Source organism: Aegilops tauschii, chromosome 3 (assembly GCF_002575655.3).
Source record: "Aegilops tauschii subsp. strangulata cultivar AL8/78 chromosome 3, Aet v6.0, whole genome shotgun sequence".
In the NCBI taxonomy this organism is placed as follows: domain Eukaryota; kingdom Viridiplantae; phylum Streptophyta; class Magnoliopsida; order Poales; family Poaceae; genus Aegilops; species Aegilops tauschii.
The window spans coordinates 259,877,619-259,902,965 of NC_053037.3; the positions used below are offsets into that span (position 1 = coordinate 259,877,619).

The 25,347-nt window shown below is 48.6% G+C and overlaps 1 non-coding gene across 1 annotated transcript; it reads right to left on the bottom strand.

Annotated features, from left to right (window-relative positions):
* Nucleotides 1-441: 441 nt before the first annotated feature.
* Nucleotides 442-533, bottom strand: LOC120962174 (small nucleolar RNA SNORD96 family). The gene has a single exon (XR_005753022.1). It is a non-coding gene; the product is annotated as a small nucleolar RNA SNORD96 family (small nucleolar RNA).
* Nucleotides 534-25,347: the final 24,814 nt, after the last annotated feature.

A 25,347-nucleotide genomic window follows, 5' to 3' on the forward strand; every position in this document is an offset into this window, starting at 1 on the left:
GATATGTTGTTGGACAAATCACTCAGAGTGATAATATAGATCTCATCAATGTATGAATCAGGCCACTACTTTTTAACATCACAAGTCATCACCGGGATCCATAGACATCAATCTCCAATTTTGAAAGAAAAATCAAACAGAAACGTTACACAGATTCCTGAGTTCAAATAAGAATATTTAAAGAGTTTCCTAACAAATGGTTGAGCCGTCAGACAATGCTTTCTAGGCAAATAGGATTATGCTTATGATGAAACAAGTAGCAGTAAGCAACTCAAGATCCACCAAAAGGATAGCCCATTTGAAAAATTCTAGCCCGATTAACATTTTTCCATAAAATTCAGTCTCCAAAATTATGGCGTAGCCAATGTGGACATCAGAATTGTAGATTTTCACAGCATAAGTTCAGAAGTACTCCGAAAAATTATGCTAAGATGTTCAATTTGTCCTCGGAATTGCAGAATGACAACATGGGCGCACATCCACCAATCAGTCGCTAAAGATGGTATTATTAACATGTTTTTCATCACCGGACAAACAGAAACACAAACTCAAACAAACTAGTCAACAAAATAGAACTTAAATTACTATAGAAAACAAAATCTGACAAAAGAAAAAACATGAGAGGAATGACAGTAAACCTAGTCTAAAGATAACTAACCTAGAAAATCAAACTAAACTAACTAACAGTACTAACTAACCTAATTAGTAGCAGTAGAAAAACAAAGAAACTAACAGTAAACCTAATTACTAGTAGTAGAAAAAAAGAAAAAAAATAGGGGGGAGCTCACCGGAGTGGTCGGCGGTGCACCGGGGCGGTGGGGTGTCGGGGCGGCTAGGGCGTCGGGGCGGCAGGGCGCCTGGTTGTCGAGGCGGCGGGGCGCCGGGCAGGCGGGGGCGGCGGGGCGTGGAGGGCGTCGGGGTGGCGCGGGCGGCGAGGGCATTGGGGTGGCGAGGGCGGCGGGGCGTCGGGGCGGCGGGGTGGCGCGGACGGCGAGGGCGCCGGGGCGGCGAGGGGTCGGGGGTGTCGGGGGCGCGGGCCGGTGGGGGTCGGGGGCGTCGGGGTGGCGCCAGTGAGGTGAGGGAGAGAGAGAGGGGGAGAGAGAGGGATGGGGCGCGGGGCCGACCGTTTTTTAGTTAGGTTTAATTTCTTTGCCGTCTGCTAGCAGACAGCAAAGAGCGTAGCTAGTGGGGTGTGGCCGGGGGGAAACTGCCGTTAGGTTGCCACTTTCTTTGCCGTCAGCTAGCAGACGTCAAAGAAAGTGGCCGTTAGGTGGTTCTCACTAGTGGGCCACCCTCCCTCCTTGCCGTCCGCTAGCAGACGTCAAAGCTTCTATGTCGTCTGCTAGTTGATGGCAAAGAGCTAGCTGACGGCAAACAAGCTCTTTGCCGTTCACTCTTTCTTTGCCGTCAGCTTTCTGTATGCTCATGGGAAATACCTTCTTTGCCATCAGCGAGCTGACGGCAAAGTGCTGGCTGACGGCAAAGATCCTGATTCCAGTAGTGTAAGGCTGCACCAACCACTTGATTGGTTGCCGCCAAGTATAGCAACAACAACTCTTATGGTTTGGGGGCAAGCAAGGTGGGCACAGAGGACAAGTAGGCCTTCAACTCTTGCAAAGCCGCATCTGCTTCTGGGGTCCACTTCATGGGCCCTACATTCTTCAGAATTTTGAAGAACGCTAGGGCGCGCTCGGCAGACTTGGAAATGAATCTGCTTAGCACGGCAACGCACCTTGTCAGGCGCCTCACATCCTTGACTGTCCTTGGCGCCTGGATCTGCTTGATAGCTTTGATCTTGTCAGGGTTGGCTTCAATCCCCCGGTGGGATACAAAGAACCCAAGTAGCTTGCCGGAGGGAACGCCAAACGCACACTTCTCTGGGTTGAGCTTCAAGTTGATCTTGCGCAGATTAGCAAGTGTCTCCTCCAAGTCCTGGATGAGGGTTGCTCTGTCCTTGGTCTTGACCACAATATCATCCATATAAGCCTCAATGTTTTTGTGTAGCTGTGGCTCAAAACCAATCTGGACTGCCCTTGCAAAAGTAGACCCGACACTCTTTAATCCGAATGGCATACGAACAAAAAAGTACGTACCACATGGGGTGATGAATGATGTCTTCTCTTCGTCTTCTTTGGACATGAAGATTTGATGATACCCAGAATATGCATCCAAAATGGAGAGCAAATCGCAGCCTGAAGTGGAATCCACAATCTGATCAATGCGCGACAAGGGAAATGGGTCCTTCGGGCAAGCCTTGTTGAGATCCGTGAAATCTATGCAAAGCCTCCATTTCCCGTTAGCCATGCGAACAATCACTGGATTTGCTAACCATGTTGGATGTAGAACTCCTCTGACCAAACCAGCTACTTCAAGCTTCTTAATCTCTTCTGCAATAAAGTGCTGCCTCTCCAAGGCCTGCTTCCAAACTTTCTGCTTGACAGGTCGTGCATGTGGGCAGACAACAAGGTGGTGCTCGATTACCTCCCTGGGAAACATCGGGGATATCAGATAGTTGCCATGCAAACACATCGATATTTGCCTGCAGGAAGGCAACGGGCGCACATTCCTATTTGTCATTAAGGGTGGAGCTGATAGTGAAGGTACCTTCAACACCAGCCAGCCCTGCTGGGACCTTCTTCACTTGTGGTGCAGCAACCTTGGATCTCTTACTATTGTAACTCTCCGGCAAGTCATCAACAGGCGTAGCGCACTCCGAAGAGGTACGCTTCCCGGATTCCTTGCTAGCGTCCTTGCTATCCTTCTTCTTTCCTCTGTTCTCCTTGGCGGGAACTACTGTTGCCGCTACCTTTGCCGCGACTGCGTCCCAGTACATCTTATCCACGCAAATGATTGCATCCTTCTCATCTGATGGGATGGAAATGACTCCAACTGGCCCATGCATCTTCGGTTTTGTAAGCATAGTGGGATGACACCATGAATTTAGCCAGGGCTGGGCGTCCAAGGATCCCATTGTACGGTAGGGGGAGGTCGACCACATCAAACACAATCTTCTGAGTCCGATAGTTCAGTTCTCCCCCAAATGTCCCTGGCAATGTGATCTTTCCCTTAGGATGACTCCTGCCGGGGTTAACCCCTTGAAATGTGCGCATTACCTTTCTTCCTCTACTATCTGAAGTTTGCTAATTACCTTTGGGGAAATCACATTCAACCCGGCCCCGCCGTCAACCAACATCTTTGTGACCTCGAGGTTGCGAATTGTTGGAGAGACCAACAATGGCAAACATCCTACCGTAGTGAAACGGTCAGGATGGTCCTCTTCGTCAAAGATGATGGGTGTGCGTGACCATTTGAGCGGCTTCCGAGCCTCCGCCGCTGGCTCCATGACATTGACCTCACGTGCCCACAGTTTGAGTTGGCGGTGAGAGGAGTGCAAGGACGCACCCCCGTCAATGCACAGGGCGTCAGTGGCTTTCTGGAAGTCCTGCTCGCTAGTTTCCTCTTCATCCCCTCCATCACTCTCATCATTGCAAGCTTCCTTCTCTCGGCCCCTGGCGTGTTTTCCTTGGTTCCGGAAGGGTTTGCTGGGGCGATTTGCTTCACCACCTTGGCCCTTCCCGCCAGCAGCATTCTGACCTTTTTCCCTATCATGCTTCTCATATTCTGCTCTCTGCCACTTGACAAGCTGCTCAACCTGATGACACTCTTGAAGATCGTGGCCCTTGGTCCGATGAATCTTGCAGTACGTCCCATCACCTTTCCCGGCCTTCTCGGCAGCCGTAGCTTCCCGACAGTCAGCGCACATGGAAGCTTCCTTGCCGGGGGCTTCGACTCTAGCCTTCTTGCCGGTACTAGGTGTTCCCGATCCTTCAACAATCATCACTGCCTTATCCTTGCGCCTCTTGCTGCGCTTCTTGCTCTTCTTTTGACTGGTGGATTCGTCGTCATCCTCTGAGTCGACGTTGATACAATCCTCCTCTCTGGGGAGTTTCCTTCCCTCATCCATCCGAGCACACTTGTCCACCAAGGTGTAAAGCTCCTTCACAGACTTGGGCAACCGCACGTTCATCTCGAAACGAATCCTGTGGTTGCGCACATTGGATTGGAAGGCAGCTATCACAGCTGCTGGATGGATATTCGGGATGTTCCTGTGGACTCTGCTGAATCTCTGCAAGTACTTCCGGAGAGTCTCTCCTTCTTTTTGCTGGAGAAGCTGCAAGTCGCTGGGCCACCATGGTTCTTCATGGCCGCCAGTGAAGGCACCAATGAACTCATGGCACAGGTCAGCCCATGAAGAAATGGAATTCTCCTGCAAGTGCATCAGCCAAGACCTCACATTGGAATTGAGTGCCAAAGGGAAGTTGTTGGCAAATACCTTCTCATCTCTTCCCCCGGCAGCTTGAACAACGATGGTGTAGATGCTCAGAAACTCTGCGGGGTTTAGCCTCCCATCATACTTCTCTGGTATCTATGGCTTGAACGTGCGCATGGACGGCCAACAGACTTGCCGCATCTCATGAGTATAGGCAGGGCACCCAACCTCGAAAGGTAGGCACCCGCCAACTTTGAGCGCAGGCTCGTCAACGTCGAGGCCATCGCACCCATTGGTCCGACAGTGGTCGTCAGGCGTTGTTTAATGACGACACGCATGTCTCCCCTCCACCTGTCCTCCGGGGCTCGCTGTTGGCCTGGACGTGCTCGAGGGTCAGAAGAGGCCATTGAGACGTCACCAGGGTCTTGATTCTGCCGCGCTCGCGCTGGTTGCCGTAGTGGGGACTGTACCGTGGGAGTGCCCCCTTCCGTTTGACCAGAGCGTGAGCCATTGTCATCGCTTGGGGAGGTCGTCGCGGGCCAGCTCGCTGTGAGCCCCCAGCCTCGGCGAAACCGAGCAGACTTTGGATGGTGGCGCGCCACTCATCGCCGGTGGAAACCCAATAGCAGCTGAGCCCGCGCCATGGCCTCCATAGCAGTGCTTGGCATGGGTGATGATGATATGGACCGCACCGTCGCTCATCTTCTGACGGTGCCAGCGGCGACAGCACCACATCCTTGCTATTGCGAGGCGGCCACTTGGATGGCATGGTGACGTGGTGAAGGCGCTTGAGGGCTAGTGGCTCCATTGGGCGCAGCGACCTGGTCGACTCGCCCCGGGGGAGGCGCACGTGCTACGGTTGCTCCCATGGTAGGGGCGGCCGGAGGGCAGCGATTCGCCCCGGACCGAGCGCCAGCGCCGTGGCTGTGCCCGTCGGCGACAGGAAGGGGCGCAGATGGAATAATCCCTTCACCCATACCTCGTGGAGCATGGCCATCGGGATGTTGCTGATGCTACTCTCCTTCGGTGTCTCCTGCTCCTGCTTCGGCCGTGGGGGGGGGGGTGGTGATGGCGCCGCCTGTTCCGACCACATACCCAGCAGCGTCCACATCCTCGTGCGCCTCCGCATCCCCTGTAGCATTGGTGGCTGCGGGCGGTGGAGCCTTCGAGGTGGACGGGTGAGCTGAAGCACTGGATTTCTTCTTGGGCTCCATGGTCGATGGCGCCTTCGAAGATGAATGTGGCGATGAAGATGACGCGCTACTCACGCTTTCAAGTTCGCGCAAGTGATCCCCCTACCTGGCGTGCCAAAGATGGCGCGGGAAACCACGACCACCTATGGGACCAAAGGTCCCTTGCTGGTTCGGCGGGGGGACGACACGTTTCACAAAGAGGAGAGAAGTGTGGGGCAGCACGACAGAGATCACACGGGCGGTTTTACCCAAGTTCAGGATGCCGTGAGGCATAAAACCCTACTCCTGCTTTGGTGGATTGATGGTGGAAAAATGGTGGTGGTCGCAGCACATTTGCCCGGTAGGGTTGCCTCAGGGCGAAATGGCTATGTGCGTATGAAATGTGAGGGGGTGGATTCACTAACACATGGTCCAACCCTTTCTAAGGTTGCCTTGGGCCTCCTTTTATAGACTAAGGGGTCACCACAGTGGCAAATTAGTCATTATGTACTGATAAGGTAGCAAACAATGCTATCATACCTAACTCTGCAGGCTGACAGAGCGCATTAAATGCGCCACTCAACGTCACAACGTCGCTTGCCCGACAAGCCTTGCTGGGCTGTTTTGGCAGCTTCGCGCCTGCTCGCTCGACACATCGCAGGAGCGTGTCGTCTGTAGGTATTTCATGTAGAAAGAGGCTGCCATGTGGCAAATTGCTGCCACTTAGTCACTTTGCAGCTTGGCATCGCATTGATCGATGACGTGCGTCGTGGTGAAGTGGTTTGGTGAGGTGGCTCCGCCTCCGCGAGTCCCGACAGGCCCTGCCGGGGCATCTTGGAGGTTTCCTTCCGGGGCGACCTCGTCCTTGCCAGGCTCGCCTGCCCGGCAAGGGAGGATTTTCTCCTGGTGGTTTCTTACTTCTCCGGCTCAGTCTTGGTCCTCTCGATCTACATGTTGGTGCTTTGAAGATCTTGATCTCTTGCACTTTGGCATGATCTTGGCGCTGTAATCTTGCTCCCATGCCTGTGCACAGTCTGGGCAACGGACCCAGGGTTTGCTGCACTGACACATTCTCCACTGCTGAATCTGAATACATTGCTGCTGGATCTTGCCGCGCTCAGCTTCTGTGGATGAAGCAAAATGTCAAGGATTACGACATCAACATGAAGCATGTGCCCCTCTACTGCGACAATGAGAGCTCCATCAAGATTGCTAACAATCCAGTTCGGCACTCGAAGACAAAGCACATTCAGATCCGTCATCACTTTCTCAGAGATCATGTTATGAAAGAAGACATTGATATCATTCCCGTCAACATTGAAGAGCAATTGGCAGATATCTTCACGAAGCCCTTGGATGAGAAAAGATTTTGCAAGCTGTGGTGTGAGCTAAATATCTTAGAATCCTTGAATGTCCTGTGAATGGACACACATCCTAACACTTATTCGTATTGATGACTTAGGTGTGCAACACACGAAGTAACGTATATGTTTAATTCATGAAGACTTACCCTCTAAGTGTGAATACATTAATGTGGTATTTGACTCCGGAGTGCCACGATAATTGTGTGCCGTGTCTACGTCTAATATTTCCTATACGGTGGGTAACGCCACCACCAACCCTTCTTGAAGATTTCCATTTGGCGTCATCGTGATTGCATTATCTTCATAATTCGTTTGTCTTCAACATTGGTTTGGTTTCAAAGTTTATCTTCGCATTGTTGATTTGGTCTCGTCAAGGGTGACTGACACGTGGCATCCACCGTAACGGCTCGCCGTTAAGCTATCGGGTCCGGTTTTGGATCCGATAACCCGTTAATAGCCCGGACCAATGGTGATTTTCCACGTGTAAAATTCCCATTGGCCGGAGGAAACACGTGTCTGCTCCTCGGTGGGCCAGATGCCGCCCGTCCATTGGAGGAGACATGCCTATGATATGTCGACATGTGGCAGGGCCCAACAGAGGCCCATATAGGTCAAAAAGGCCGGTCCAGTCAAAGGCTCGTAGTACTTACTCAGGTACTAGTGGGCCAGCCCAATAACGGCATGTTTAATAAAGGCCCATTTATGGCCCGAATCAAGATCTGGCCCGTTAATTGTTCGCCGAATATTTGGGCCCAATTACAGCCCAGTGAATTTCAGCCTGTTAGAGGCCCGATGTAGACATGGGCCCATTTCAGGCCGGTGTGTCTTTCGGCCTGGGAATGGCCCGTGCTGCCCATGGGCCATATATGGTCCGACGCGACATCCGTCCCACTAATGGCCCGTGATAAAGGTGGCAACAGTTCAGCCCAACGTGACTTTGGGCCTGTTAAAGGCCTGTCATATAATTCGGTCCGTTGATGCATGTACTAAGCTTTTGGCCTCTTAAAGGCCCATGATATCAATGGGCCAACTAAGGCCCAAGATATGTTTCGGCCTGGTAACGGCCCGTCATATAACTGGGCCAAAAAAGGCCCAGTCTACATTTCAGCCTGCTGAAGGCCCATCGACGACTAGTGAAAATTGAGGCCCAACATGCATTTCGGCCTGCTAAAGGCCCATGGTTTCTTCTGGGCTGTAACAGGCCAGTAGAATATTCAGCCTGTTAATGGCCCAACGCTACTTGGGCCAATCTAAGTGCTGGGTCCACAAAAGGCCCAACTAAAATTTGGGGCGAATATAGGCCGGAGTAAGTTTTGGGCCTGGTGCAAAGTGTGAAGGCCCCAATGGCCATTCGGGCCCAAGAAAGATGCAGGCTGGCCCAATTGTGGCCCGCTAAAAACCAGGCCCGTTAGAGGCGAATGTTTTGGCCCGGTCGACTACATCAGATTTTTTTTCAGATAGCGAATGATGGCAGTAACTAGTAGGAATTAAGAACAAACCTACTCTATACAATAAATAAATTACGGCATAGTACTTCGAATAAACCTACACTATACAATAAAGGATTTATGGTATATTACATCCACTGGGCATCGAAGTTCGCCACCAGTGATCATAAAGCGCAACGAAGAAGCAGATTACAAAAACTGGGCACCATTGCAGCGTAACAAAATAATACTGAATCGAGACCACTTCCAAGACAGTTTAATAAAGCTTAGCCTTGCGCGGGAACTGCTGCGCAAGCTGCTGAGCAAGGCTGTGAGACCGGCCTAGCATGTCGATCATAGCTTCCAGGTGTAGCTGATTAGCAATGAGGTTATCATTGGTGTTCTCCGCAATATTTCTTAGAGATAGGACTTCAAGTCAAAGTTGAGTTGCATAATGCCTTTCTGCTAGAACTTGGGACTGAAGAAGTCGAACTGATTCAGACAGCAAATTCTGTGAGCTTGTCTGACTACTAGTCTCAAGTAACATGAACACTGCATCAAGACAATACTTTGGGGTTGTCTCGCTATCTTCAAGATGTTTTGCCTTCTTTGTTGCAATATATGTTGGGTTTGTCTCACAACCTTCAGCAGACTTGTGCATGCCATCAGGCATATCACCCTGAAACAAGCAGAGAAATGACAGGTTTTTGATGTGTATAAACAAAGATGATAACTATGCTATCAATTCCATCCAATTTCAAATTGGAAAATAAAGAGTAAGTTCAAAATATCAATAGCATAATTTGGCGTTGTTCATAATGCAGGGAGCTTCACCACACTACTGGATTACCATGTCAACATAACAAGCATAGATGAAGGGCAAAGACAATCATTGTATCTATTTTGGTTAATGTGCATGGCATGTTGTTCATATCATCAGCCACATCAGTAAGATAAAACAGGAGATGACAAGGTGCAAATGTGGGCTGCTTCACCACACACTGGATTATAGATCCACAAAAACAAGCATACATATAGGGAGTATTGAGTAATGTGCATGGTATGAATAAGGAATTTGGTTTTACAAGTAAAGCTTGGAACTTACGGTTCTTGCGAACATGCATTTTGATAGAAACAGCAAACTAAACAGCAGTAAACGATAGGGAGTATGAGCAAATTAAAGAGCAGTTGAGGATAAAGGCTTTAGAAGGACTGACATACATTAACAGTTAACACCGGCTTTATAATGCCCTTCTCCATGTCAAGGGAAGGATAACTCAAGAATTTCAGCACAGAATCTTCTTCATAAGCATTGCCTGTACTCTACATTTTGTAGAGAGTAATTATAGATATGATAATACTGGAAGGGATAGAGGATAATGAAGATAAGATGCAGATTCATGCTACATAATCAACTACCAATCCCTGGAAGTACAAGCGTTATAGGACAAAATGTACTGACAAGACCAATGGGCTACACTTCTGCACTGGCATTGTCTGTGTATTCAACTTTTTGGTAAGATTAAATATAGATTCTATATCTCTTAGTAATGGTGGGTGAGGGAGATAAGATGCAGAATGCTACACAATGAACCAATCCCTCTTCCCATAATACAAGAGTGTTTCGAACACTGGTGTACTGTACAAAACGTTCTTATATTATGGGATGGAGGGAGTAGCTGTTAATGTAAGTACAGTGATAGACGACGTTCAGTCCTTACAAGAGGACTGCAGAGCTAAACCTCTTCAAAAGCATTGGGTTGATTCTAAATTTATGTAAGAGTCCATACAGATCTTATAATGTCCACCAAATGGACGATAACAAGGCTAACATGTGCAGTGATGCTACATAATCAAACAGTTATGAAAGTAAGTATGGTCATACAGGGCAAGAGGTACTCACAAGAGCAATGCAGTGTGCAGTATAGTTGTGAGATTCTGTGGTCCCTTGAGAATGAATGTTCTTCTGCTAACAGTTATCATACAAGTGAGACGTTAAGGCAAATGCAGAAATGTAGTTCAAATTGTGATGTGATATCATAGACAGTATCTTACGCTGCAGACGAGACCAATGTGTAACAAGATTATTCCAGTCACTGTCGGATAAATGTAGCACCGGAGACTTTACAAAAATTTCGTTTAGAGGCTTGCCATCGAAGTGCGCTTGCCTCAGGTAGGAACGATACTTCATCTACGAGTGCTTGAAAAGCGCAACCAACCCTTGCTCATCTTGACAATCCAGTTTGGTCCTCGCCTATTTAAAAGAATGAAATCTTGTGTCTTCTATCAGCAGAAACATATGCAGTAATTACCATGAATAACATTAGTACATTGCTTACGCGTAAGTTGCAGAGGAAGAGTGGAAACTGTTCTGTGTCTGTGGTATAATCTTTCCATGAAGGAAAGATGCGCACAAAGTTCCTGACAACACTATATGCTTCGTCTTCTAAACTGGGAAGAAATGGAACATGGGTCCTATTTGCTGCAATTGGGGCTCTCTCTGGTTCGAAAAGGGATTTGGCAACTGGATTTGGTGTACTCCTTGCTGGAATGGGGCTTTTGCATCATAGAGCTGGTGCTATGTCAACTGGCATCATCATATTGTTTGTTGCAGTTGAGGACTGCAGAGTTGGGGCATCAGAAATGACCAGTGTAGTAGGGCTAGAGTCTGTTAGAGTTGGGGTGTTTTGCGGGTCAGGTGATATTGCAACTACACCTAATGGGCTATTTGATTTATCAGGTGTCACTACCATTTCCAAATTCTTTGCTTGTGCTCCTCCGCGATCAACAATCGCCCTCTTCCTTTTGAACGTCTGATACACAAGAACAACATTTGAATGGATAAATATGGTATGATGACAGATGGAATATGTACTGAAAATGGATAGGCAGGGCGTATTCACATACACGATGTGTAAACTAAGCTAATGGCAGTGCAACAAAGTAGAAGCAATGCAAAGCATCAGTTGCAAGATATGTGCGACCAATATAACCGTGGAAAGTTAGAGCAAGCACCTTCATGGGTGAATAAGATAGGGCATCTGCCTCTGACTCCTCCACTAGGGAGCTACATTGACTTAGGTCTCCCTCTAGCTCAGAATCACTGTTAGGATCATATTCTGAGCATGAATCTGTAGGTGGAGAGCGTTTGCATTGCATCCAGACTTGATTTCAGTCCCTTAATGCCAAGTTTGACAGCCATGGCATTGTTCTGCTTTATTCTTTTCATGCGCGCAAGCTCATAATCATTATGATGCTGTTCAGAATCTGAGATTCATGAAAACATAAAAAGTAGTCAGATTATCTATGGAATGCATTGCAGATTCAACTCGAAGAGTGTCTCCCTATAAACCCTTGCATATGCAAAGTTCACCCCCCAACCGTGCTGACCAGACCACACACAGAAATACAAACCCCTTATGTCTCTATAACAGGCAGAGACACAGTTGAAAACTGAAGTAGGAACATTAGAATCATATCAAATTCGTATTTGAACAAATAAACCAAGGAATTATGAGTGGCATAATGTTTAGCTTCAAGGGTGGAGTGTTGGTAGTGCGACACAAAGCAAGTAGGCAGATTGTATTCCATGTAAAAGATCGTAGCCTATGTAAAAGCTGGAAATGACACTTTATTTCTATACAATGCAGTGTTCGTTGCCCACACATGATGGAAGATATCACACAGAGAAATACTATTCACTCATGTCTACGGTTCCAGTATTTTGAAACAGGGTGGTCCACCCTAAAAGAATATTGACAACAAATATGAGAAGGCAAGCATAGATGTAGTGAATGAATCATTTACTTGTGAGCTCACTAGGACAAGTATGCAGAATTGTAACTGCAGTAAGAGACCGTCCAAAATCTGGATCAAGAAGTTTGTCTAGCACTTACTGCTTGCAACTAATCGACGTGAATAATTGGATATCATATCGAATGAGTAAGAAAGACAAGTAAAATTGTCAACAAACCTGGCCTGCAGTAGTAATCCGGGTCAATGTCACTATGACCAACAATCCAAAATGACTAGTGTCTGTTCCTAGGGATGGAATTTTGAAACCCTGTGAACTTTACAGGTAGTAAAGATTACTGAAATACATCTGAACCATTAAGTGTAGGTAGCACTTAGCACACAACAAACCCTAATGACAGTCCTGCCTAATGAGTAATGAATCAATTAGAAAATGGGTGATGAGGAGTGGCTGCTGAAGTGCTGAGTGTTGAGGACGTATCTCAGGATAAATCGGGTTGGCTTAGTGGGTGCTGCACGCCTGAGCCCTGAACGGACTAGGAAGGTAGGCACGGCGGCGCGCCCGGGCAGCAGTGATGTTGTAGGGCGAGCGGCTCCTGACCTCCTGCTAGTCCGGTGTTTCCTCCTAGAGTCATGCCGTCTAGGGACGGCAAGTCGCCGGCAAGGCAGGCGGCTGGGGGCGACTAGAGATTGGAAGCGCGCAGCAGAACAGAGGGGAATCGGGGCCTGGGACGACCCAAAATCCCAGGGTGGGCCGGCCCACAGTGGGCACCCTGTAGAGATACACACCCGAGCGGCGAACATGCATTTTCGAAACTAAATTAGGAACATTTTGCTGACCAATTAAACGACTCTGTTTTAATAATATCAGATTCATATTTGAACAACTAAGCTTGTTTAGCCTGATGGGTGGAGCAGTGCTATTATGACACGAAGCACGTATTCTGATCGTATAGTGATCATAAAAGGGGGAAACCCTAAGCATTTTTTTGAGCAAAAGAGGGTTTCCCCTTCGATTTCTATTAAAGAAACCACCACGGAACCAACATGATCAATTAAACCCTAAGCATGATCAATTAAACCTTATTATGACTGTGCCATGGCAGATTTAAAGCTGCAAACCAGAGAAATGATATTTAGCATCCATTGTTTGCTTCGAACTAAGAACTAAATTCTAAGAGCTGAAAAGAAAGTAGAGTAACCATGTTACGATCTATTTTCTGGTTGAGATCAAAAAGTTGAGGAGATATGAAGTACCACCTCTCTTGCGGCGCCGTGTAGGCATCAGGGGTGCGATGGTTGTCGGTGGCGTTGAAGCAGATCTGCGAAGGTAGACGGGTGCATAGGGGGATAAGTCCCGTTGCGGTGGAAGAGAAGGTCGTGTGAGCGGCCCCGGCAAAGAGGACAATAGCGCCGATGAAGCGAGAGGACACGATGCAAGGTTCTTGGTCCGTCGCCGTGGATGAGAAACGTCCATCTCTAGCAGTGGACGACACGGTCTTGGTAGGCGCTCCAGCATGGTGGAGGACGGTGGCGATGGATGGGGTGGAGGACGGCGGCGATGGATGGGGTGGCGGACGGAGGAGGCTGGTGTGGGGATGGTGTTCTAGCGCGGATGGTGTATGAATAGGAAAATGGAGGGAGAGGTACGGGGAACCATTCTTTTGGGACGCGCCTGTCTGAAATATGGGAAAGTTACGAACTTAGCCCCCGTTTAAAATTTGGACGTCGCGTCGGTTGGGGATAGGACGGTAATCTCGCATCTCACCAATATTTTCCCAGAGCGATTTCGAGCGAGGAGAGGTTGTTTTGGCACCCATGGTTGGCTCCCACGGTGTATGAACGGGGCTGACAGGTAGGGCGGTTGTATCACGTCTGAGTGAAGTTACAAACCTGCCCCTATTGAAAATATTTGCCTACATCGATTTCGGCCGAGTCGAGTGTGTTTTGCCGCCCACCGTGCATGAATGGGGAAATGGAGGGAGAAACAGAGGTCTTTCAGACGAGCTTGAATCAAATGTGTTTTGCCGCCCATGTTTGGCGCCCACCGTTTCGGAATGGGCTCAGAGGCGGTCGTGTCACGCCTAATTGAAGTTACTAACCTACCCCTATTGAAAGCAGTGGAAATCGGGCCGATGGATTGTCCGTGTAATTGGTAGACAGTAATTTCCATCTCCCAAACACTTGGCTACGGGCAGCCAACGTGCGAGTGGACATTTTGCCGCTTCTTTCGAATTTTCGGACAATAAGCATCCACGTTTACCCTGGCAACTAAATTCGAATCCATTTTGTATTCCTATACGAATCTTTATAAATCATTCTATGTGTTTTTATATATCTTAAAAACCACGACAAAGATGTATTCCACTGTCATATATGAATATGATTTACAAATGCCGATACTCAAATTCAGAAGCTAGAATCCAGTTTAAGGTGAATTCGAATATTTGGAACACTTTATGTCCAACTCAAATGTCACACGCAGCATAATGTGTACTCCCATTTAGATATGTACACAAGCGATGTATCAAGATTCAAATACCGAGTCAATCAACCAAGAATGTACATAACTAATAGACATATAAACACTTATAGAGTATATGGATCAATTATATCAACTAACATACATAAGCTAGGCCGTTGTATTTTTTTTGCTAGAACAACATCCCTTTTTTAGCAAAGCTACTACATCATCTTGGCCCTTTCCGATGCGTGCCAGTTATGGTCCATCTATACTACTATTATTGCTGAATGCACATTCAGCCCGATTGGCATATTTGTAGGTCTGGCAAAGCAATCAAAATGAAATGTCTTCAAGTCATATCAATTAATACATACTTATGCTCAAATAAAATTACAAACCAAAAAACAAAAAAAATTATTACATGATCTCTAAAACAAATGGTTTGATTGATTACATGAACAAACAACACAAAGGTTATTCAATGATGGAAAGAACATTTCACCTATGATTTACCAAGTGGGAATTTAATTTCCTTTTTTCCTTCAGGACCTTAACTATGCGGTCAGTCTCAGCTTGCTTCGTTTTAAAATCCACCAAATATTTAATGGTTGTCTTGAGTACTGCTTGTGATTGTGCTGTTTGCTTCATCAACATGTCAACTGCATCTCTAAGTGCAGAAGCAGAATCTCTTTCTACCAATAGTTTAGCCTTTAGAGCATCACCAGTTGGCAATTCATGATGCACGATTGGGCCGGTGCCACTGTTGTGGGATGATACAACATCCATGGGGACCTCGCTCTTTGATCTTGGTATAACCTGTTTTGCCATTAAAGTTCCGATTGGATAACGAAAAGTTGAAGTTAGCAAAACATCTCAACTGGGAGTTATAACAGCAAACCAGTTAAACAAACAAGGAATTAAAGAGTTTCAATTGGATGCTGAAAAGTAGTTATTAACATCATTGTAACCGGTTGTTGCAGCAGCAAAGCAGTTAAACAAACAAGTTTTGCAAAAGGTACCTGTTGTGGCATTGGAGTTTCTCTTGGATCCTGAAAAGTTGAGTAGCCAGTAACGTGATTAGAGCAACCGGTTGCAGCAGCAAAGCAGTTAAACAAACAAGTTTTGCAAAAGGAACCTGTTGTGGCATTGGAGTTTCTCTTGGATCCTGAAAAGTTGAGTAGTGAGTAACTTGATTAGAGCAACAAGTTACAACAGCAAACCTGTTACACAAATATATTTTTGAAAATGTACCTGTTGTGCAATTGGACTTCCAATTTGATCCTAAAAACTTGAAGTTGGTAAGATGATTACAGCAACAAGTTACAGCAGCAAACCAGGTAAACAAGGAACTTTCTGAAAACATACCTGTTATGCCAACGGAGTTTCAGTTGGATCCTGCAAACTTGAATGTTAGCAATCAATAAATAAAGTTTTGCACGAGCCATAAGAAACTAACATCAAACTACTAAAACTAACCGGTTTTGGCAACGTATTTAATTACACATGAACTAGTAAAACTAACAAGTTCTTGGCAACGTATTAAAGTAACAAGTCGGTACCATTTACCAGCAACACATACATCTGTAAATTTCTTTGATGTAAGCAAAATGATTCCAACACATATATAAGTTAAAAAGATGGTGTCCCTCATATAAACTGACAGTTGTCTATCTATGAACATGCAAACATTACTAGTGCTACAAGTGATAACAACAAACCATTTAAAAAAACAGGGTATCAGAACGTAAATTACACGTGAATTCTGCTGCACCCTAGAAGTACATATGACCAGCTATCTACGTGCTTAAGTAGCTATTTAAGTTCAGGCAAAGAGGTAATTCTTAACAGTAAGTATCAAACACATAGATAGGCGCAGTCTATAATAGGATTAACAGGCTATGGCATTATGTAATCAGTAGCAAACTAAATTAAGCCAAGCAACATAATTGAACAATTTTGCAATCAGTGGCTAACTAAAATTCCGAGAAGCAGATAACTGAACTTCCGCTAGCTCTTTGTACAGGCACACTGCAACTCCTTTTTCACTTACAAGGTTCTACGAAGGAGTCCATGGCATCAATTGCTTGGATACGCAGTCCCAATACTTTTTTCTTCCCACACTGCATTGGTAAGTCAAATGGTTAATCTGGTAAGATGGTGCGTCCTTGATATGTTATATGAGGACGTGTAGCCAGATTAGTTGTAGCCACACACATTGTTGAGGATATAGACCTTAGAGTCACCCGCCAGGAGGGGCCGGGTTACTCATATGGTCATTGCCAGAAGGCTGGCGCCAAGCTTAAAGACGATGGGCCAAAGATGGGCTTAAGACCCAGATATGGCTTAAGGCCCGTAGTTGCAATCATTGTTATGGTAGAACTTGTAGTGTAAGGCAAGAATAGTTGAGAGTCCGAGCCGGACACTCTTATGAGCCGGTCGGGACTCTGAGAGCTGCAGGGCGTCGGCCTCCCTATATAAAGGGACGACCCGGCAGCGGTTTAAGGCGGAGAACAATCTCATCGAGAGCCGGGATAACACTTTAGCTCCCTGGTGATCGTAACCCTAATCAATACCACCTCAAACTGGACGTAGGTTTTTACCTTCACCGCAAGGGGCCGAACCAGTATAAACCCTCGTGTTCCTTGTCCCACATTAACCCCTTCAAGCTTCCTAGCTGCGATGGCTCCACGACTAAGTCCTAACTCAAGGACATCTGCCGTGACGATTCCACGACAGTTGGCGCCCACCGTGGGGCCAACGCACGGTGGATTTGAGTTCTTGAAGGGCAGCTTCGAAGGGCTCAAGGGATACGCTGTGGGCCGGATGACCAAGAGTCGTCGCGGCAAGCTCTATATCAACGATGCAAACTGGGGCCCCGACGCCGGCTCAATTGAGTACGGGTACCGGGTCCCCTTCGGCAGAATTCATGTTTTCATTGGCAAGATTGGTGAGCCGGGCCCTGAGACGGATCTCTGCGCCGATCTCACCGAGACGGCTCAGCGTGCACGACCCGCCCGGGCCCGGCCTGCCTTACGGCGCGCTTTTGTGGGATGTATCCATGGAGGGCCCTCTGATCAATCTGGATCTGGTGATGAGGCGGCCGCCGGCTCTGATGGCGAGTCGTCCACCGATGAGTCAAACTCGTTGTATCAACTCCAAGATGGCAGGCTCATGGGTTGTTCCGATGGTGACAGTATTCCGGACCTGTTTGAGCCGCCAAGTCAGGTTGGAGTCTTTATGGCCGGTGCGCAGCCTGTTCAGAACCCCGCTGCTGGAGCGGGAAAACCGGTGCCTTCTCCGGCTCAGGTACTAATGGATCTTACGGACAAGATGACAGCGCTGTTAACCGCTACGGTTGACCCGGCAGATCAAGCTCAGCATGATGCGGAGGTGGCGCAGTTAAAATTGGATCTAGTGAAAGCCAAGGAGGATCTGGCAGCAGAGGGGATCAGGATGGCTGCGGAAAGGGCGGCTCTCGACGCCCAAACCCAGTTGATTCAAGCGCAGTCATTCCGGTTAACGATGGATCAAAACGCGTCCAATGAGGTCCTGAGAAGGAGGCATCAAAAGGCCCAATCTCGACTCCCTCCGGTTTACGATCCGCGAAACTTCTTCAACACGCCAGGTGCAGGGTCTAGTAACCCGCCAGGGGTCATAGTGCCCGGGTCTGGGACCCCTATTCAGCCACAAGTGATGGGGCCTCCCCAGGTGTCCCCTGCCCCGCCTCAGTACGTACCAACACCCCCGGGTCATTATAATAACCCGCTGGAGAACATGGTTGCCGCGGCGCCACGGCTGGCGGCTCTCCCAGTTGACGGCGACTCTCCGACGGCTATTGAAACCCGTCGGGTCAGGGAACTCCTTCAGACAGCACTGGCGCAGCAAGAGGCGTATTCCTACAGCCGAGACAGGATCCACTCGACCCCTCATCCAGGCCGGAGCCCGAGTTACAGCAGACACATGGTCTCAGCGACCGGTTCAAGTAACGTCCGACGCCATGACCCGCCCCCTGGCCATGGCCCGGTTCATAATGGAGCCTTTCACGCAGCAGACCAGGACAGAGCGAGGCAAGAGGCGGAGCAGGTGCCTCAATTAACGGCTTACCAGACCCCCCCCGGCTTATCCGACGACTTCCGTCGACGTGGGTATCCCTACCAGGACTGGGGGTGTCCCTTGTTTAGTACCAGCTATCCGTAATGAGCGTCTACCCAAGGACTTCAAAGGCCCTAGGAAGGTGCCTAATTACACAGCAGACTTACAGCCTGCAGCCTGGATCGAGAGTTATGAGATGGCTATGGAGCTGCTGGAGGTCAGTGAGGCGGCCATGGCTAAGTATTTCACCATGATGTTAGATGGGACTGCCCGCACTTGGTTGAAAGGGCTACCACCGAATTCCATTGGGTCTTGGGCTGAGCTGAAAGCCCGGTTCATCCAAATCTTCAAGGATACCTGTAGGCAATCTATGTCAATTGTGGATTTAACTAACTGCAAGCAGCAGGAGGGTGAGTCTACGACACATTGGGTTCGCCGGGTTAAGGAGATAATACATTCCTCGGATAAGATGGACGCCGGCTCTGCAGTCTTAATGTTGGAGTAGAATTGTCGTTTTGTGCCCCTAAAGATGAAACTCGGGTGGCTTAAGGGCGACTGCAATGATATGGGTACACTGATGGCGGCTCTTGTCAAGTACGCCGATTCTGATGGTACCAAGGACCCCGCTTCAGATGATGAAAGAACAGGGAAGGGAAAGAAGAACGGCAATGGCAAGGGTCCTCAGTATAACCCGGGGAACCAAGGAGGAGGCAAGCGCAAGGCCGACGGCAGCCTAGAGTTTGTGGCCAACGCCAGCTCACAAGGGAATAACCAGCGACTTAAGGGGAGGCCCCCTCCCCGAGGCGGCGGGTCAGGCCCGACGCTGGAGCAGCTGTTGAATGAGCCTTGTCCAAGGCATGGCTCTAGAGAGAAGCCAGCGACTCATCTATGGAAGGACTGTGCAATCATGAAGGCCTTTAAGAATTACAATGGCCCGGGCGACGGCTCAGGCGCAGGCGGTTTTCATGGCCCGGGCGGCGGCTCAAATTCCAATCCTCCGAACGGTCAAGGGGGCTTTAATCAGCAGTCTGGCCAGGGTCACCAACAGCAGCAGGGGGTTATCAGACCAATCCCAAGCAGCTTAGCGGTGGACAGTACCATGTATTCACCACCAGTCTGTGTAAGCGAGACCAGAAGCTTCATAAGAGGGCCGTGAATGCTGTCGAGCCGGCGGTTCCACGCTATTTGCGGTGGTCTGAGCAGCCTATAGTGTGGAGTAGAGAGGATCACCCACCCCGGGTAGACAATCCGGGTCACTTGGCCTTAGTGGTGGCTCCTCAAGTGGGAGGATATAAGTTCACTAAGGTGCTCATGGATGGAGGCAGCAGCATCAACATCCTCTATTATGAGACTTTTCGCCGTATGGGATTGGTTGATAAGAACCTCAGCCAGTCAAACACTATCTTCCATGGTGTGGTACCTGGTAAGTCGGCTTATCCAGTCGGCAAGATCGAGTTGGAAGTGGCCTTCGGAGATGAAAACAACTACAGGGTGGAAAAATTGACCTTTGAGGTGGTCAAGATAAGAAGTCCGTACCATGCTATATTTGGGCGGCCGGCTTACGCCAAATTCATGGCACGGCCGTGTTATGTTTACTTACAGCTCAAGATGCCGGGTCATAATGGGACCATTACGGTTCACGGCAGCCGGAAGGTGGCCTTGGAATGTGAGGAAGGCGATGCAGCTTATGCAGAATCTGTTTGCGCAACAGAGGAGTTAAAGTTTTACAAGGACAATGTTGACCCCACTGATATGACCTCTTTGAAAAAGCTGACTACGGAGCATGAGCCGGCAATGGAATTTAAGTCGGCTGATGAGACTAAACTCGTTGATTTCACTCCAGGAGATTCATCTTAGCTGTTTAGCATCAGTGCCAACCTGGATCCAAAATAGGAAAGCACGCTCATCGAGTTCATCCGTGAGAATAGGGACATCTTCGCATGGAAACCTTCGGACATGCCAGGTGTACCTAGAGAACTCGCTGAGCACACTCTCAATGTTGATCCAAAATTTAAGCCGGTCAGGCAGTTCCTTCGGCGGTTCAATGAGGAGCGGCGGAAAGCTATTGGTGAAGAGGTGGCCCGGCTCTTGGAGGCCGGGTTTATTGTTGAAGTCTTTCACCCGGAGTGGTTGGCTAACCCGGTGCTCGTGCTCAAGAAAAACGGCACTTGGCGGATGTGTGTGGATTATACGGACTTAAACAAGGCATGTCCGGCTGATCCTTTTGCCCTCCCCCGTATTGATCAAATTATTGATGCTACGGCAGGTTGTGCGCGCTTAAGTTTCTTGGATGCTTATTCCGGATATCATCAGATTAAAATGGCAGTTAAGGACCAGGAGAAGACGGCGTTCATCACTCCCTTTGGAGCCTTCTGCTATGTGTCTATGCCCTTTGGACTCAAGTGTGCACAGGCGACTTACCAGCGTTGTGTACAGAACTGCCTTCATAAACAGATTGGGCGCAATGTTCACGCTTATGTGGACGATATTGTGGTCAAGTCCATAAAAGAGGAAACCCTGATAGATGATTTGGGAAACCTTTGATAATCTCCGGGTCTACAAGATGATGCTTAACCCGGCCAAGTGTGTTTTTGGTGTTCCTGCAGGCAAACTTTTGGGTTTCTTGGTTTCTGACAGAGGCATTGAAGCTAACCCGGAGAAGATCAAAGCCATCACCTCCCTAGCTAAGCCGGCGTGTATAAATGATGTTCAGCGCTTGGCGGGTCGCATCGCTGCTTTAAGCTGGTTTATAAGCCGTTTGGGTGAGAAGGCCATGCAATTGTATCAGTTGATGAAGAAAACTGATAACTTTGTCTGGAATGATGCAGCGAATACCGCTTTTGAGGATTTGAAGAAGCAGCTGGCAGAGCCCCCAGTCCTTGCTGCTCCGGTTGATAAAGAGCCCTTATTACTGTACGTGGCGGCAAACACACGAGCCGTCAGTGTGGCTGTGGTGGTGGAACGCAAGGAAGAGGGTAAGGAGCATCCGGTTCAGCGGCCGGTTTATTATGTCAGCGAAGTGCTTATCGAGTCCAAACAGCGGTATCCACATTGGCAGAAGCTTGTTTATGGTGTGTTCATGGCAAGCCGGAAGCTTAAGCATTATTTCCAGGGCCATCCCATAACCGTGGTCAGTTCTGCCCCTCTTGGTGATATCATTCAAAATAGAGAGGCCACAGGGACAGTGGCTAAGTGGGCTATCGAGCTCGGACCTCATGGTCTCAAATATGTGCCACGCACTGCTGTTAAATCTCAGGCTTTGGTGGATTTCATCAATGATTGGACGGAGTCACAAGTGCCCGAGCAAAAGCCGGATAACACATATTGGACCATTCACTTCGATGGGTCCAGGCCGTTGGAGGGCTCGGGGACTGGAGTTGTATTGGCTTCCCCTCAAGGTGACAAGTTCCATTATGTGCTACAATTGATGTTTCCTTGCACTAACAATGCGGCTGAGTACGAGGCCTTGCTCCACGGTCTTCGGATGGCTAAGGAGATGAGCTTCAGCCGGGTCAGGTGTTTCGGTGACTCAGACTTGGTGGCTCAACAAGTATCAGGCAAGTGGGACTCTAAGGACCCTCTCATGGCGGCTTATCGCCGCGAAGTTGATGCCATTGCTGGGCACTTTCAGGGCTACCAAGTAGAGCACATTGATCGCAGGAAGAACGAGGCGGCTGATGCTTTAAGCCAGCTAGGCTCTCAGCGAAAGCCGGTGCCGCCTAATACTTTCTTGGATGTCCTGTATAATCCTTCTGTTAAGCTGCCTACAGAGGAAAACTTGGTTGTCCCCGACCTGGAGGCACGACTGGTGGCGGCTCTCCATATCATACCAGACTGGACAATGCCCTATCTGGCTTACATGACCCGGGGCGAGTTACCTGAGGATGAAACTTTGGCCAGGCAAATAACCCGGCGGGCTAAGTCAATGATCGTTATTAATGGTGAGTTGCACCACCGCAGTGTTACGGGAGCGTTTCAGCGTTGTGTTTCCCCTGAGGAAGGTCAAGAGATCTTGCGTGAGATCCATGAAGGGGATTGCGGCCATCACGCCGGCTCAAAGTCTCTTGTGGCCAAGGCTTTTCGTCATGGTTTTTATTGGTTGACGGCTCATGCTGATGCAGAGGACTTGGTCAGTAAGTGTGACGGTTGCCAAAGGTTCTCGCGACGAGCTCATGTACCGGCTCAAGAACTGAGGATGATCCCAATTACTTGGCCCTTTGCGGTCTGGGGGCTTGATATGGTTGGGCCTTTCAAAAGGTCCAAGGATAAGAAGACCCACCTTTTGGTGGCAGTTGACAAGTTTACCAAGTGGGTTGAAGCGGAGCCAGTTAACAAGTGCGATGCAGCCACGGCGGTTCAGTTTATGAAAAAGGTGATCTTTCGCTTTGGTTTTCCGCACAGCATTATCACTGACAATGGCACCAATCTCTCCAAAGGCGCCATGGAAGAGTTTTGTCAACGAGAGCATATCCGACTTGATGTTTCCTCAGTGGCTCATCCACAATCCAATGGTCAAGGTGAGAGAGCTAATCAGGAGATTCTGAAGGGCATCAAGCCCCGTCTTTTGGTCCCTTTGCAACAGACGCCGGGTTGTTGGGTGGAGGAGTTGCCCTCCGTATTATGGAGCATCAACACTACTCCTAACAGGTCTACAGGTTTTACGCCATTCTCCATGGTTTATGGGGCAGAAGCAGTCCTCCCCAGTGACATCCGTCATGACTCACCTCGCGTGGTGGCTTACGTTGAGGCGGATAATGAACAGACGCGCCAAGATGCTCTTGACTTGTTGGATGAACAGCGTGATGTGGCAGCAGCCCGTTCGGCGATTTACCAACAAGACCTGCGCCGTTATCATAGCCGCCGGGTTAAATCCCGGGTCTTCCAGGAAGGCGATCTTGTGCTCCGGCTCATCCAGGATCAGACAGATGCACACAAGTTATCCCCGCCTTGGGAAGGGACCTTTGTGGTCAGCAAGAACTTGCACAACGGGTTATATTACCTCATTGACATTCGGGAGCACAAAGATTCACGTAAGTCGGAGGAAGAGACCCGTCGGCCGTGGAACATAGCTCAGCTTCGGCCTTACTACGCTTGAGCCACTGGCTCTCGTAATGTACATATTTCTCTCAGTCATGTATATATTATGATAAGCAATAAAGCAGGACTTCTGTCCTTTTTCCTCCTCCAAGGATGTACGTGTTGTTTTTCATTACAAGATTACATGATAACTTAAAGGAGGATCCAGCTTATGATCGTGTTCGAATCTAGCTATAAGCAATAAGGTCACTTGGGGGCTTCCTGTTCAAACATGGGTCGTATTCGAACCAAAGAGAACATAGCTGTCGATACCCATTTGATTGGCAAAGTGCCGAGCTCATTGGGAGGTTTTCCTTTGGTCATATTTGAATCATAGTTTAACCCCTCTGAGAACCGACGTGGATCGTATTCGAATCAGCGTCGTTAAACAATTCTTAAAATCACTTGGGGGCTTCCTGTTCAAACATGGGTCATATTCGAACCAAAGAGAACATAGCTGTCGGTACCCTCTTGATTGGCATCGCCACACCCACTGGGGGCTATGTGATCGCATTCGAATCCTAGCATAACCCCTTTGGGCCGGGTCTCTAGTCGTATTCGAACCGGAAGCCCCTAAGTTCCTCTGCTTTATAGCAAGTTCCGTCTGTTTATTTCCAAGTGTGTACGGCCAGGTCTCATTTTGCCGGTTTAACTTTGGTTTACAGTATTAGCTAAACACAGTGGGTGTTTTAAAGACAGGTAAACCGGAATTGCGGTGTCAACCTTCCTACCCGGGTTATCTAAGCCGGAAGTATACTGGCAGGCCGCTGAGTATGTTATTACGACTGTATTTAGGATATTATTGAAGACCAGTCCTTTTTTGATTCATATTCCGGGTCATCTAAAAAACCTATGCTTCTCAGGGTGGTAAGCCACCTCGAGACTTGTGATTTGTCTTTCTCTGCAGGATAGTTACAGGCAACTATTTTGAGAGTAAGGAAAACAAATGATTAATTGTGACCCGGAGAAACATAAAGGAGACAATTTCAGCAGACTTCAGCATTCAAGGCGTGCACGATGGCATGACCAAGATAAAGTACTGGTTCTACTCTATTACAAGACTCATTGAGTCCAAAAGGATGAGGCATTGGTTGCTAAGCCGCCAGCCGAGTTACGACGCTTGTTGAGTTGAAGTCTCCGGCTCGTTCCTATCTTCTCCTCCGGCTGATCCCAAGACCTGGAAGGTTGATGAATTCCAGTCGATGCCGCTGAGAGCTTCGAATTGGGCTTCCTCGTCAATTAGCCCCGCCGGGTCAATCTCCGGGGCGAAGGTGTGCTGACGAGCCGGCGGGATCAAGTTGAGGGCTTCATAGCGCGGAGTAGGGATCCTCTGATTTTCTGTATCGTAGCCCGGCTGGTACTTAGTCAGATCTGTATCATTGCCAATCAGAGTGGCCACCGGGCGTACGGCCTTCACGCAAGCTGCGAAGTCCTTCTGATCGAAAGCGGAGCCGTCTTCCTTCAGGCTTGGATAGCCGAGGGCGATGTCCGCCGGGTCTAACTCCGGCAGGAACGCCTTGGCCCGGCTCAGCGCGGCGATTGCTCCGGCTCTTGCAGAGGCCCGTCGCAGCTCTTGGATCCGTTGAGGTAGTACAGCGAGCCGGCGAAGGACTTCTGGCAGGTGAGTCGGCACCTCGTTGGATAGGGCCACCACAGCTAAGGCACGCTGTGACCCAGTGTAGAGCTCCTCCACCAGGGTATACACGGCCTTCAGCTTGGTTACCACGCT